General features: G+C 40.4%; 1 long non-coding RNA gene across 1 annotated transcript in view; it reads left to right on the top strand.

Moving 5' to 3' along the window:
- LOC125453096 (uncharacterized) overlaps nucleotides 1-14,750 on the top strand; it is a 324,490-nt gene that overhangs the window by 164,085 nt on the left and 145,655 nt on the right. The gene's annotated exons all lie outside the window — the stretch shown is intronic.

Raw genomic sequence — 14,750 nt, forward strand, 5'->3', positions numbered from 1 at the left:
GTGGACAGCCTAGAGTCTCAATATTCTTACAAAGGAAGCACTACAAGGGGGCTTACCAAAAGTCTGCATACCAAGTTTGGCAAATCATCAGATCAAATGAACATCCCTGCAGAGAAAGGCATCTCAGTAAAGAGCCAAGAGTTAGGACTAATTATAGGATATTTTACAACAGACATTAGGCAAAGCTTCTTTATGCAAAGGGATTGAGGTTAGGTTCCATGTCATAGAGTCAAAGAGTTGTACAGCACAGAAACAGAGCCTTTAGTCCAACTTGTCCATGCCGACCAGATATCCTAAATCAATATAGTCCCATTTGCCAGCATTTGTGTCAAATTTCTCCAAATTCATCCTATTCATGTAATCATTCAGATGCCTTTTAAAAGTTATAATTGTACCAGCATCCATCACTTCCTCTGGGAGCTCATTCTATACACACACCATCAACTTGCCCCATCATCCCATCTGATCAAGATCCTGTCGCACTCTGAGGTAGCATTCTTCACTGCCTACCACACCAACAATTTTGGTGTCACCTGCAAACTTACTAACAATATCTCCTAAATTCACATCCACATCATGTATAAAAAATGACAAATATCAGTAGACCTATTAGTTATCCTTGTGACATGTTGTTGGTCACAAGCCTGCATTCTGAAAAACAACCCTCCACCACCATCCTCAGTCTCCTACCTTTAAGTCAATTTTTTTTCAAATGGCTAGCTCTCCCTGAATTCCATGTGGTCTAACCTTACTAACCAGTCTACCATGTGGAAGCTTGTTGAATGCCTTACTTAAGTCCCTATAGGCAACATCCACTGCTCTGTCTGATTAATAGAGTAGAGCAAAATTCTTAGATCTATTGCAGAGTCGACTGGACTACAAGACCTAAGTTATTTTCTCAATGAATGGATGAATGGCTAAATGGATATCTTCATTTGTATTCATCTAGTTTCACCTTACCACACAAAATTAGATTGGAAGGCATGAAATGATGGTGACACAAAGAGTCTGCAGAAGGATATAGACAGGATAAGTAAATGAGACAAAGCCTGTCAGATAGAATCATACAGTCGTAGAGTAATACAACATGGAAACAGGCCCTTTGACACAAACTGGTCTATGCTGTTCATGGTGCCTACTCATCTCGTTCCAATTGCCTGCATTTTATCCGTATCCCTCTAAACGTTTCTCAGCCAAATACATCTCCAAAATGTATTTTAAGCGTTGCTATTGTACCTGCCCAAAACACTTTCTCTGGCAGCCCATTCCACATACAGGCCACTATGAAGAAGTTGCTCCTCAGATCCTTCTTAAATCTTTCTCCTCTCACCTTAAACCTGTGCCCTCTAGTTTTCAATTCCCCATCCCTGGGAAATAGACTATATGCATTCATCGTATCTATGTCCCTAATGATTTTATACACCTCAATAAGGTCACCTCTCATTCTCCCTCATTCTAAGGAATCAAGTCCTATCCTGGCCAAACTATGGAAAGCAAGAGCCAGACCACACCTGAAGTACTGTGAACAGCTTTGGTCCCTTTATCTGAGAAAAAAAAAACGTATTTTGGCATTGGAGGCAGTCCAGAGAGGGTTCACTAGGTAGATCCCAAGTATGCTGTGTTTTACCTTGATTGGACATTAACAATTTGAGATTTTAGGATGAGGTTACATTTTAAACTATCTTGTTTAATTCAAAGTAAAATGGAATAGTTAACGGGAGCATATGACCTCATTGGTGGAGGCAATGGCCTAGTGATATTATCACTGGCCTGTTAACCCAGTGACCCAGAAAAATGTTCTGGGGACCCAGGTTTGAATCCTGCCATGGCAGAACATGGAATCTGAATTGAATAAAAATCTGGAATTAAGAGTTCTAATGATCATGAAACCATTGCCCATTGTTGGAAAAACTCATCTGGTTCAATCATGTCCTTTTGGGAAAGCAACTCCTATCCTTACCTGGTCAGGCCTACACGTGACTCCAGACCCACAGCAATGTGGTTGACTCTTAACTGCCCTCAGGGCAATAAGGGATGGGCAATAAAAGCTGGCCAAGGATGTCCTCGTGAATGTATTAAGAAAAACCAGACTACCCAGAGAGAAGCCAGGTGCTATGAAGATGTGCTTCAGGTCAAAGTTTACTGGCAGTAAGGATCCAGTTTTAACAACTCAATATAAGAGAGAAAAAAAAGTTTATTATTTACAGCATGCACTCACAAACTCTAAAAGGCAATTAAATCAAGAGTTTTTGGGGATAATTTTGCAGGGTGGAAATACAAACAAATGAAAATAAATGCTTTGGACATAACCACCAAGCAGAGGGCTAGTTAAACTTCAATTTGAAGAAACAAGAATTTAAAGAAAACCTAATCAGCAATGGGAAATCCATTTGATTATGGTCAAAGATTGCGTGAAAGCGACTAATTTTAAAAGGACACTGGAATATTCACCCTGGTGAACCAAAGGGCAAAATTAAAGATCCTGATGTAGTCAGGAAGAAATTTGAACTTTAATCACAAGATCACATGTCTGTGGCTGATGTGCAGTTGTTTATTAATGTGGCATGGAGCCTTCAGTTGTCAAAAGTTAAATTGGGAATTCTTCCTTTTCCATTTTAGTCTATTAGTTGCTTACCAAATGATGTTTAATGTATGTTGATTTTAATGTGTCATAATTTTTTAAATTTGAAATTATGAGACCCCTTTAGGTTGACAGGAGACAGTTATCACTTTCGATGGGATTCATAACAATATTTTTGATTGCTAATCTGACTAGTCAATCACACCCATTAAAACGATGATAATAAAAGGTGAGGCTGGATGAACACAGCAGGCCAAGCAGCATCTCAGGAGCACAAAAGCTGACGTTTCGGGCCTAGACCCTTCATCATTAAAACGATGAAGTATCTTCAGATTCAAAGTTAGGAAGTTGATATTGGTAGGAAATGCTGCTGCTCTCATTAACATTTGTCCTGCACTGTTCACTAATTGCCTGTCACAACCACTGAGGTGTTGTGACAGCACCACCCCCACTTCCTTTCTGGTCATCACGATGCTTTAGATTAGTCTCAGCCCTCATTCAATGTGCCTTTTATTTTATGACTGTCATGTCCTTTTATTGTCTGACCTGAAATTACTTTTCTATCTGTCAATATTACAATCTCTATTGCAATGCAAGCTCAGTTAAGAATTATTATTTTGTGTTAGCAGTAAATGGAACTGCTTCATATGCAACTATTTCTCATTGCTCTATAAATTATTTTTGGAATTAACACGCACAATTTGTTCATCTAGATATTTCAAATGAGCAACTGTACCACTTTTAACTAGAATAATCATTACTACGATTTTGAGCCAGTAGCTGAGACATTATTTCCTCTCGTACATTCTGCCATTTTTGTGATTTATTTTTAGTCAGGAACCAGTTTTTAGAGGTAGGTTTTGTGATAACTGATTCATTTGACTCATTAAATATGTGTAAAATTGTTGAGTTCCAACCTGAAGAACTGTGTGCTTCGATTCATTTCGTCATGAATTTTGCAAATTGTATGCGCAACTAAAATTGGTGCCAAGTTTCCATGGTACTTTGCGCATGAAATAGGTTGCTCTGTCAACATGTTATTTTCACTTCTTGTGTGAACTCCCACTGGACAGAAGTATAGATTTGCAAATCAGATGCACCAAAAACCTAGCACCTTGTGCTTTCAATAAGCTAGATGTAGTTCTTAGGGATAAAGTGGAAAAGTAGTATGAGAAGAAAGCAGGAACAGGGACTGAATTGGGTGATCACCCATGATCATATTGAAATGCAGGCTTACTCCTGCTTTTACATTTCTATGTTTACTGAACCTTCCAAACTTTTCCCATGCAGCAAGATTTCATTCTAGGAACAAAATCTCAGAACATTTTGTACTGCTGTCCTCTTATCTATGGAATTTGAATTCAGCTAAAACCAATGGTATGAAGATTTCCTCTCTCTACTGAATGCTATGTCAAAAATGAATTTTCCCAGTCTTGGGTGATTACTTCGTAGTGTGTACATACCGATAACTCAGCACAACATTCACTCGGTGAAAACCTATGAAGAGGGATAGCATATTATTATATTGCTCTTTGAAAGCTTGGTTTGATAGACAGTTCAGGAGTTGTTCCCAATAATTATTCTTGCGTTTTTGATACAATCTCAAAATTTCTCATGTCGATGATAAAGGAAGTTGAAATTCTCTTATGTGACAAACTGCCCTTATCAACACCACTTTCTTCATTGGTCCCATTTAAAAATGCCATGAAGGTAGTGGCCTATGTGCTGCAGGTTGACTCACCCTTTGGGAGGGAATTCTATGACAATGACCAAGAGACAGTGAATAGCATCATATTTCCATGTCGGGATAGTGAGTGGCTAGCAGGGGAGATTACAGTCGGTGGTGCTCCCATGTATTTGCTGCCCTTGTCTTTCTAGGTGGGAAGTTGTCATGAGTTTGGAAGATGCTGTCTCAGGACCTTTAGTGAATTTTAGCAATGAATCTTGTAGATTGTACACTTTGCTGCAACTGAACATCAATGATGGAGGGATCAATGATGGTGCTGCTGCTGAGAGTTGTTGGTGGAGGAAGTGGACACTTGGGATGTAGTTTTAATCAAGTGGCTGCTTTGTGTTGGATGATGTTGAACTTCATGAGTGTTGTTAGAGCTGCACTCCTCCAGGCTCAATATTCCATCAGTGTGGGCTGGATTTTCACTGTAAGATCAGGAACGCCCGCCTCGATTGTTTTGTTGTGTTTCACAGTGTATATATCAAAATAGCTTTAAGAGACAAAGTGATGCAACACGCCTTTAAGAGACATATCCACTGCATGATCATAGCATATGGTTTAATGATATAAAGGTCTTGCACATCATCTTAGCTAGGATCACTTGGAGCATGACATGCTACAGGAAGCATGTGCCTCAGTAATAGCCTAACAGTTCAAAGTTAGCCCACCTAATCATCTAGAAAAGAATAAATTGATTAGGGATAGTCAGCACGGTTTTGTGAAGGGAAGGTCGTGCCCTCACAAACCTCATTGAGTTCTTTGAGAAGGTGACCAAACAGGTAGATGAGAGTAAACCGGTTGATGTGGTGTATATGGATTTCAGCAAGGCGTTCAATAAGGTTCCCCACAACAGGCTATTGTATAAAATGCGGAGGAATGGAATTGTGGGAGATATAGCAGTTTGGATCAGAAATTGGCTTGCTGAAAGAAGACAGAGGGTGGTCGTTGATGGGAAATGTTCGTCCTGGGGAGCAGTTACTAGTGGTGAACCGCAAGGGTCGGTGTTGGGTCCACTGCTATTTGTCATTTTTATAAATGACCTGGATGAGGGCATAGAAGGATGGGTTAGTAAATTTGCAGACGACACTAAGGTTGGAGGAGTTGTGGATAGTGACGAAGGATGCTATAGGTTGCAGAGAGACATTGATAAGCTGCAGAGCTGGGCTGAGAGGTGGCAAATGGAGTTTAATGCAGACAAGTGTGAGGTGATGCACTTTGGTAGGAGTAACCGGAAGGCAAAGTACTGGGCTAATGGTAAGATTCTTAGCAGTGTAGATGAGCAGAGAGATCTCGGTGTCCATGTACACAGATCCTTGAAAGTTGCCACCCAGGTTGACAGGGCTGTTAAGAAGGCATACAGTGTTTTAGCTTTTATTAATAGAGGGATCGAGTTCTGGAACCAAGAGGTTATGGTGAAGCTGTACAAAACTCTGGTGCGGCCGCACTTGGAGTATTGTGTACAGTTCTGGTCACCGCATTATAAGAAGGATGTGGAAGCTTTGGAAAGGGTGCAGAGGAGATTTACTAGGATGTTGCCTGGTATGGATGGAAGGTCTTACGAGGAAAAGCTGAGGGACTTGAGGCTGTTTTCATTAGAGAGCAGAAGGTTGAAAAGTGACTTAATTGAAACATATAAAATAATCAGAGGGTTAGATAGGGTGGATAGGGAAGGCCTTTTTCCTAGAATGGTGACGGCGAGCACGAGGGGGCATAGCTTTAAATTGAGGGGTGAAAGATATAGGACAGATGTCAGAGGTAGTTTCTTTACTCAGAGAGTAGTAAGGGAATGGAACGCTTTGCCTGCAACGGTAATAGATTTGCCAACTTTAGGTACATTTAAGTCATCATTGGATAAGCATATGGACGTACATGGAATAGTGTAGGTTAGATGGGCTTGAGATCGGTATGACAGGTCGGCACAACATCGAGGGCCGAAGGGCCTGTACTGTGCTGTAATGTTCTATGTTCTATGTTCAAACACAAATATGTTTGTTAATGTAACATTAATACAGAATAGGGAGTTCTTTGATACATGATATATCTAAATCTTTATGTAACAGGAGATAAATTAAACATTGTCTCACCTAGTATGATATCCCATTGGGGACCAACTCATATCACTGATCATTTCCAGGTCCTGTGATCAACTATTTCAGCATCAGTGATGTAATTTTAAAATGCAAAGGCTATTTTTGAACCAGAAGTGAGTTTGGCAACTAACAAGCAGTGCCAAGAGAGCTCTAGAGGTGGTGCTCAGTAACAGTAAAAGGCAAAAGCAGTCAGGGTGCCAATGGTCCATTCAATGTGTCCATGTTACTAGATGACATTGGCTGTAATACCTCTATACTTTCATGGCTTGGTAGTTGACAGGAATCAAGAACCACCTCCTCAGAATGACTGTTATTCCCTCAGCCAGGTACCCCTGGAGTCGGGATGTTTGTGTTAACCTATGTGGTACTTGGGACTCTGAAGGTTCAATGACAGATGACTGGATACCAAATGTGGACCTGCAAGGTTGAAAGGGCTAGCCATATATTGATTGGAAACTTTTTCTGTTGAGCTTCTGGCTGACCAAGCTGTCAGGGTCTAGATGGCTAGGTGGCCATACTCAGGGTCTTCCCAGACCTGAGGGAAACTATCAGTTGTGGAGAAGTCATTAAACTTGATATGCGTGAGGACTCATCAGTCTCAAAATAGGTGAAATCATCCACTTTCTGTAAAGGAGCATTACGCCCTCTCTGATGGTGTGATGAGCCGTAAGATGCTGCCCATTTTTACATGGGATCCCTAGAATCATCTGGGCAGACAAAGCTTTGGCACTGTCGTGATGTTGATGACTGCAAGGAATTGCCAAGCAAGGCAGCAGGTCACCAGAGCAAAATTGTCCCAGATCAATTGCCTGACTAGATGCTGATTGTTTCAGCCTGTTGAGAAGGAACTTCTTTCCCTTGCAACATCTCTCCATGCTCTTCTGGTTCATGTGCTGAAAATCTTCTTCTGTCTAATGTCAAAGATGTTGCTGACTCGGCTCTATTACCTGTGACTCATTGGTTCACCAGTGATTCCTCTGTCCAGAGTTCTGAGGTAGGATCACCAGACCCAAAACATTAACTCTGATATTTTTCATCACAGATGCTGCCAGACCTGCTGAGCAGTTCCAGCAGAAGTTCCAGGAACTTCTGTTTTTTGCTCCTGATTTATACCATCCACAGTTCTTTCGGTTCTTATTCCTCTATCCTTTACTGATGAATGTGATGCCCACAGCTTGCTGTTCCTCTCAAGCAAACAATCAGTCTTGTTGACATATCCAAATCTCTCAATCCAACAAAGGAATACCTTTGCCATTAGTTGAGCAGCTGAGTTGACCTCTCAGCCTCACCAATATCCCTAATGGTTCTCCATTGTGTTTCCTGACAATTGTTTCATACCATGACCCATATCTTTATGTCACCTCCACAACTTTGAATTGAAAATCTCAAACTGCTACTGCAAAGATTGTAAATGAGCTTCAAGACAAGTCAACATCAGTCTGTTGCAGGTATTTGGATAGCCAATTTCTGCTCCCATCCAACTTCTCTTCCTATTTGAAAATTCTGATGTTTTCGGTAGATGTTGAGCTTTAGTGACGCCAAACAAGAATTGTGATTTTAAAAGGGCACCCACACTCATGGCTTCTTGCACTTTTGAAAGCCCAGCCAAATCTGTTGAGTACATAAGCTCACCCATAATGGCTAACAGAGAAAAGTTCACTTTTACTGCTTTAATGAGCAAAGATAGCAAAGCAAAATTTGCAGTTAGGTCTTTTTTCAAGGTCTCTTTGCTATCAGGAATAGATCTTTTAAGCCTTTTTTAAGGTTAATTTATATTTACCTGGATCAGCCACACATGTCGTGTTTTTTAATGATTAACTCAGAAATGGAGTTTTGTGGCACAGATATATGTCTCAACAACATGGCAATGATCAAAGGGTACTCGGAATTGGCTTTGAATCTCAGGGAGAAACCTAAAACTTCACACTGCCTCACGTAACCTTCTTAAAAATGTGATCTTTAATGCTTTGGAATGGGTTGAACACATTATATGCAGCATCTATTTTTTCAGGTGATCCCATCCCAACATCAATGGCTTTGGTGGTTCATTTCCTTTCATTCAAACCTCTTTACACCTTTATGACCACAGCTCAGTTAATCAATACTTGTCAAATACTAGATCCAAGATTTCCAATCACCAGTAATCTGTGTACCTTTTCTTCTTGTATCTGCAACATAAACATGTTCACAAATGGAGATCTGCCTTTATTGTTTAAATGGAAGGGATGGCTGGATTGCGCAGTAAAGCATAAATTGTTGTCATGTTACTAACAGCACCGTTGCTCTGAGTTGTTGACATTATTTAAATATCAACGGAATGGTCAAATCAAATTGTTGCAAAGGGTCTACCAATGCAGGAAATCAGGTGGATACAAAGATATGAAGGAGCACAGGAAAATGAATACAAATACTCATGCCCTCAAGCCCACTTTGCCATTCAATTAGGTCATGGTTGAAGTGTACTTTTAACTCCTTGGTGTCATAAAACCTTAATAGCACTTATATGTCCACGGTTCTTTCTTTCATACATGCCCTTATTTTTAGTTGTATCCAATTTCTTACTTCCATCATTAAAGAAGTGCAATTCATTGCATAAGTAGAACACTTGTTCTTTCTGAACATGTCCAGGTTTTGTTATTCATCAATACTTTCATAAACAAGTTCCATCATGTTATCTCTGACGAAGGGTCTAGGCCCGAAACGTCAGCTTTTGTGCCCCTGAGATGCTGCTTGGCCTGCTGTGCTCATCCAGCTCCACACTTTGTTATCTTGGATTCTCCAGCATCTGCAGTTCCCATTATCACCATCATGTTATCATATGGCAGAGTCCTGCCCAATCCATCATTGGATTATCTTCATTTAAAAATAAAACTAGTTAAAACACAATGGCCTGAATCCTCTGATCTGGTCAGAACCCTTATCTCACACCCAGATCAGACTAAAACTTGCCCATCGACCTTTTGATTCGGCTTTTCCATAAACCTTCAGGCTAGGAGCTTCCAAAGCACAGGTGAATTGATGAATGCTCACAGCCAGCTATGACACTGAAATCATCCTTTTCAGTCATCAGTGTCATATTCTGTGGTTTAAATGTCCTTAAGCCCCTTTATCAGCCACCTGAGAGAATCTAAGGTTGGAACCTTACAGAAATTTGTACATTTTTTTAAGAAAAGGCAAAGATCGAACAGAATCTGGAGATCTGAACCAAAAAAGCCTGAAATTTCTGGAGAAACTCAGCAGGCCGGGCATCATCTGTGGACCGAAAACAGAGTTAACATTTTGCATCCAGTGACACTTCTTCAGGGCCATGGTCAAGTCCCATTTGGGTAATAGAATCAAGTACAATTGGGAGAGGGGTAAGGTGGAGGGTAGGTGGGGAGATGGGTGTCAGGTGGGTCAGCGGTGTGTTGGCAGTTACATGGGTGAGGCGATAAAGCAAACTGGAGAGTGGGGAATGTGGGGGTTAATGGTGTGAGGAATCAAGAGGCATGGAGAGCAAGGAGCCAGTCAGATGCAGAATCCATAATGTGCAGGAATGTACAGGCTTGTGGGATTACATTGGGAAATGCAGGGGAATGGGTGGATCTGGGTGGGATGCTTTTCAGAGTCTCAAAGCTGAATGGCTTGCTTCCATGCTGTAGGGATTCCATGATTTATCTAAATCTGATTATACAGGATATATAATTGAGAGATGATCAGCATTTAATTCCTGGGGAGAAGTTCAGAAGTTAATCTTATACTTAATGTCACTTTTGAAATCATGGAGGTGCAGAAAATGAAAGCCAGAGGCCTTCTCAACTGCCATTTAATTACTGCCTCCTATTCTTCAACAAACTGTCATATAAGAGTACTCAGTGGTTTGTCTCCTCAGAGAAATTCTTGCTCTTATGACATGTTGGAATAGATATTAGTTCAGTGCTTCTGAGTGCACATTCCTGGGTTAACGGTTTAATTGTGGCACATGAAAATATTCTGATAGTAATTAGTTTGCTCCAATGCCAGAGTGGTTGGTGAAATTCTTCGCAGAAGTGTCAGAATGAATGACCTCACGACTTCATATAGTTGGCACCAGGACCTGCAGAAATAGATATGTCTAAAGATGTCACAGAACAAATTACAATTCTTTCTAGTGCTTTCCATCAAATAATTGAACTGATATCTACTATGCAATCGTGCTCTTCGAATTTAACTCTGGCACTGTAGCACTTTCTATTTCCATTTCCATGACAATCCACATTTAATACCAGTATGAACATGCACTATCAGATTTTCTTTACTTTGCTCCCAAGCCCTTAATTTCCAGTGAGAAGATTGGAGGAAAGTTTTTGGAATAATTAATTTTTATTTGCATGCCTCGCATCAATCAAGGCAGGAAAAATTTAGAATTCTTCTCATTTAAATCTCATTTTTTCTGACAGTCCACTAATCCAGAATGACCTAGACAAGAAATCTACTAATCTGTTGATGACAGCAAACAAAATGTGACTGGACAGAAAGCAAATTACTTCATTAGTGACACAGCCCACTGTACTGTCAGAAATTGAGCTTGCATTTTTCAGCACATGGTCCATGTAATTTGATCATTAAAGTCCAGGAACAGAATTGAGAATGTCAGGGAGACCAATAATATTTTGGTAAAGGAATGTGTCAAATTATCTGCTTTACTGAGGTAATCAGTAATTCATTAAACAGAATTTCCCTCATGACTACGGACGAAAAATTCATCAATGTATTTTTGGCAAATTGTAAGACACCATTAAGGGAGTGAAAACGTCTTCAATGTAAATGTGGAGGAAAAATATTTCCTCAATGTACAAGCTTGGTGAGATCTTAATCTATTTTGAAATGAGCTTGGTTATGATTTGAATGCATTGACAAATAAAAGGTATTTTATCTCTAAATATATACAAACACATAACAAGATTTGTCATAATTTGAGCCAGTTCTCATCAGGTTGAAATTAATTAACTTTTTTTTATACAGATGCAGGTTATGGAATTCATAAAATAATTAAGCACAGAAGGATGACATTCCGCATGTTGGAAATTAAAGATCTATCCAGTTAGTTCTCTGTGCTTCCTTCTTACTCTTACATGCCTTGCTTTCTAACGATGTATTAGCTCTCTGTTGAAAATTTATATGGAACCTGATTTCAATGCACAAGCTGCAGTACATTCAATATTTTAGCAACAGACAGAACAAAATATCTTCCCCCTGAATATATAACTAAGTTATCCTAGTCTTTTGGCTCTGCTTTGTTAAATATTAGCTGAGCCACACCGTAAGTTTTTAGCTTTATTTAAGGACATCTCAGGGTTTCTGTTTATCAAGTTTTATGATTCAAAGATGACACCACACCCATTCTAAGTCAAGGATAATTTTTAGCACTAAAATTATGAACAAAATCAGGAAACTTGTTCGTAATCCAAATGAAAATGGCCAATCCTACCTTCGATATCTCCTGTTGCCGTGATCTTTCTATCTCTCACATCAGTTCTATCACTGTGCTAAAAAGCAAGTTAGTGAAGGTCATTGATGTATTATAAGAAACCCAAGATTCAGGTACATGTCATCCTGTACACATTCTTCTATGAAGACATTTCCCTGTGTCACAACCGACATAAACTCATTTGTGGCTCTGCTTAAAAAAAAATACCTTAGAGGAAGCTACATAATCCATAGCTGACATTGTCCCAATTTCCTGCAACACTGATTCACAGATCATGTATTCCCCCAACTTCTGTGCTACAGTGGAACCTGCGCATGGCAAGTCTGTAACTCCCAAATTCTCTCCACTATCTCCAATATTGTCCCTCTAAACAATGGCCCCCAGGATCGAGCAACTATGTCGAATTAAGCAGGACTTGGCAAGGATTTTGATTTCGATGTGAATGCTCCATTGCTGACCCAGCCACCTGTGCTTATTCGTGCTCATTTGTGAGTTCTGAACCTCCATGTGAAAATCCAACTAACTCTATAATCGGACCAGTAAAAATGTGAATATCACTCATGCTAATAAAATGTGAGGCTGGATGAACACAGCAGGCCAAGCAGCATCTCAGGAGCACAAAAGCTGACGTTTCGGGCCTAGACCCTTCATCTCTGATGAAGGGTCTAGGCCCGAAACGTCAGCTTTTGTGCTCCTGAGATGCTGCTTGGCCTGCTGTGTTCATCCAGCCTCACATTTTATTATCTTGGAATCTCCAGCATCTGCAGTTCCCATTATCTCTAATATCACTCATGCACACTGTTTACCAGGTACATCCCAGACTATTGAGAAGAAGATTGTGGTGATGGCCAAAAAAAACAAGGACTACTCATGAGTTAATGAGAGTCACCATTGGGCAACTGATCCAATAAGTTCCTCTGTCCTGTGCTGCTATCTCTTTACCACAGGGCTAGCTAATTCTTAATTTGCACAAGATTTTATCCATCTTCTCCAATTAAGCTTTTTTTATATACATAGATGCTATTAGCTCCTAGCAAATCTCCGCAAAGAAATCAAAACTGAAGGGTCTTTGCTTTACCTCCACCTCTGAGGAAGAAAGCATTAATCCCTCATAGCCTTCCGGTGCATTCTTTCTCCAACAACCTCCACCACACAGTGACTTTCACCTCACTTTGTGCTCTTTTCTAGATTTGATTTGGTGACACAATCTGGTGAACATATCTCTGACACATATTTATAGCCAGCTGAGAAGAAACATTCAAGGTCACTGGCACTTGGAGGACTGCCAGAGCCTAGGCACCTGATCAGCCCTTGCAGAAGCTGTGTTCTTGGTCATCAATGATGTACTCAACTTGCAGTGACCGGTACAGAAATATTAAGCAGTTGCACCAAAAGCACACGGTAGACCGGAATGAAGGATGGAAGGGTCATCACCATTCTCACCACTTATGGCGGCTTTGAAATGTGGGCTCCTGGTTACTGCCCTGGGTAGGGTAGCAGTTTCATTGGACACTCAGCTCCTGCAGAATGCTCAGGGACTGCTCGTTGTGTATTCGGAACTGCCTTCCATTGTTTTAAAATCTTGATCTCACTCCAGGTGTCCAAATGAAGATGGCAACCCAAGGCATCCAGCCAACAAAGCCAGTCACAGACCAAGGCCCCTCCACGACTGCTACAGGCGTCGGGTTTGAGAGTGAAGAACAGATAAAAGCCTGCGGAGAGATACTTGTCACAGCAGTTGTAAATAAGTATCACTGTAAATAGGCCATTCGTCTTATCAAAATATTTCCACTTACACAGATACAATGCCTGTGGTATCATTTTTTTAAATATAGAACTTGGGTTAAGTTAAATCTCCAAGATATTACGATATTGCAATTGCAAAGTAATGTTTGTCTTTCACAAGGAACCAAGTCTTTGAGTATTGATAACCTTCTGTCAGGAATACTTAAACTTTATTGCTTTATGAGGACAGCAGCCAAGACGTTGCAATTTAAATGAGTAACTGTGAGGCTAAAGGTTATCTCTGCAGATTGTGCTAGGGCTTGGCATGAACTGCATACATCATTCCACACTTACAACCATTTTTTGATTGAGAGCGCAGAATAGGCAATGGCTATAGGGAAATAACTCACTCAGAGATAGTAAGAACTGCCGATGCTGAAGTCAGAGATAACACAGTGTGGAGCTGAGAAACACAGCAAGTCAGGCAGCATCTTAGAGTAACGCAGCAAGTCAGGCAGCAGGATACTGTGTTCCTCCAGCTCCACTCTGTGTTATCTCCGAGTAGGGAAAGGTTGGTTCTGTGGATGAGCTTTTCAATGGAGTGAAAAACTTGAAGATGTTCAATGGGCTGCTTTCATGTTCATTGCCCCTCCATAGGACAATGGTCTGGAGAGTGAAACTGTGCAAAGTTCTGCCTCTCTCAAAAAAATCGTGCTAAAGATTAAATAGACATTGTTGAAACATATCAAGGTAATATTAGAGTCGCTGTAGATGCTGCAGTGTGGAAAGGATACAGTCGAAGGACCTTCTGCAGGATTCATGTAAATTTGGTGGCTCTCGGGAGATAACAGAATACAGTTGGCTCATATCATTGAATCTTGACATTGCTGATAAAGGCTATTCAGCCCATTCATCAACCCTCCTCTTCATATCACAAATCATGATGTTGCGGACTTAATTTAATGTGAGAGGAAAAGGCAGTTGTTGGATGTGCTTTCCAAAACCTTCTGCAGAATGTTGAAGCTAAGTGGGAACATCCCAGTTCAGCTCAAAGTCCCTTGTTACAATGAGACTTGTATGTTGAACTTGCATCATAAGGTGGGCCATCAGTAGGCACAATGTATCGCTCATGATTATTTGAAGAAATAATTTGTTATCTACATTATTTGATGA

Source organism: Stegostoma tigrinum, chromosome 6 (genome assembly GCF_030684315.1).
Source record: "Stegostoma tigrinum isolate sSteTig4 chromosome 6, sSteTig4.hap1, whole genome shotgun sequence".
NCBI classification, from domain to species: domain Eukaryota; kingdom Metazoa; phylum Chordata; class Chondrichthyes; order Orectolobiformes; family Stegostomatidae; genus Stegostoma; species Stegostoma tigrinum.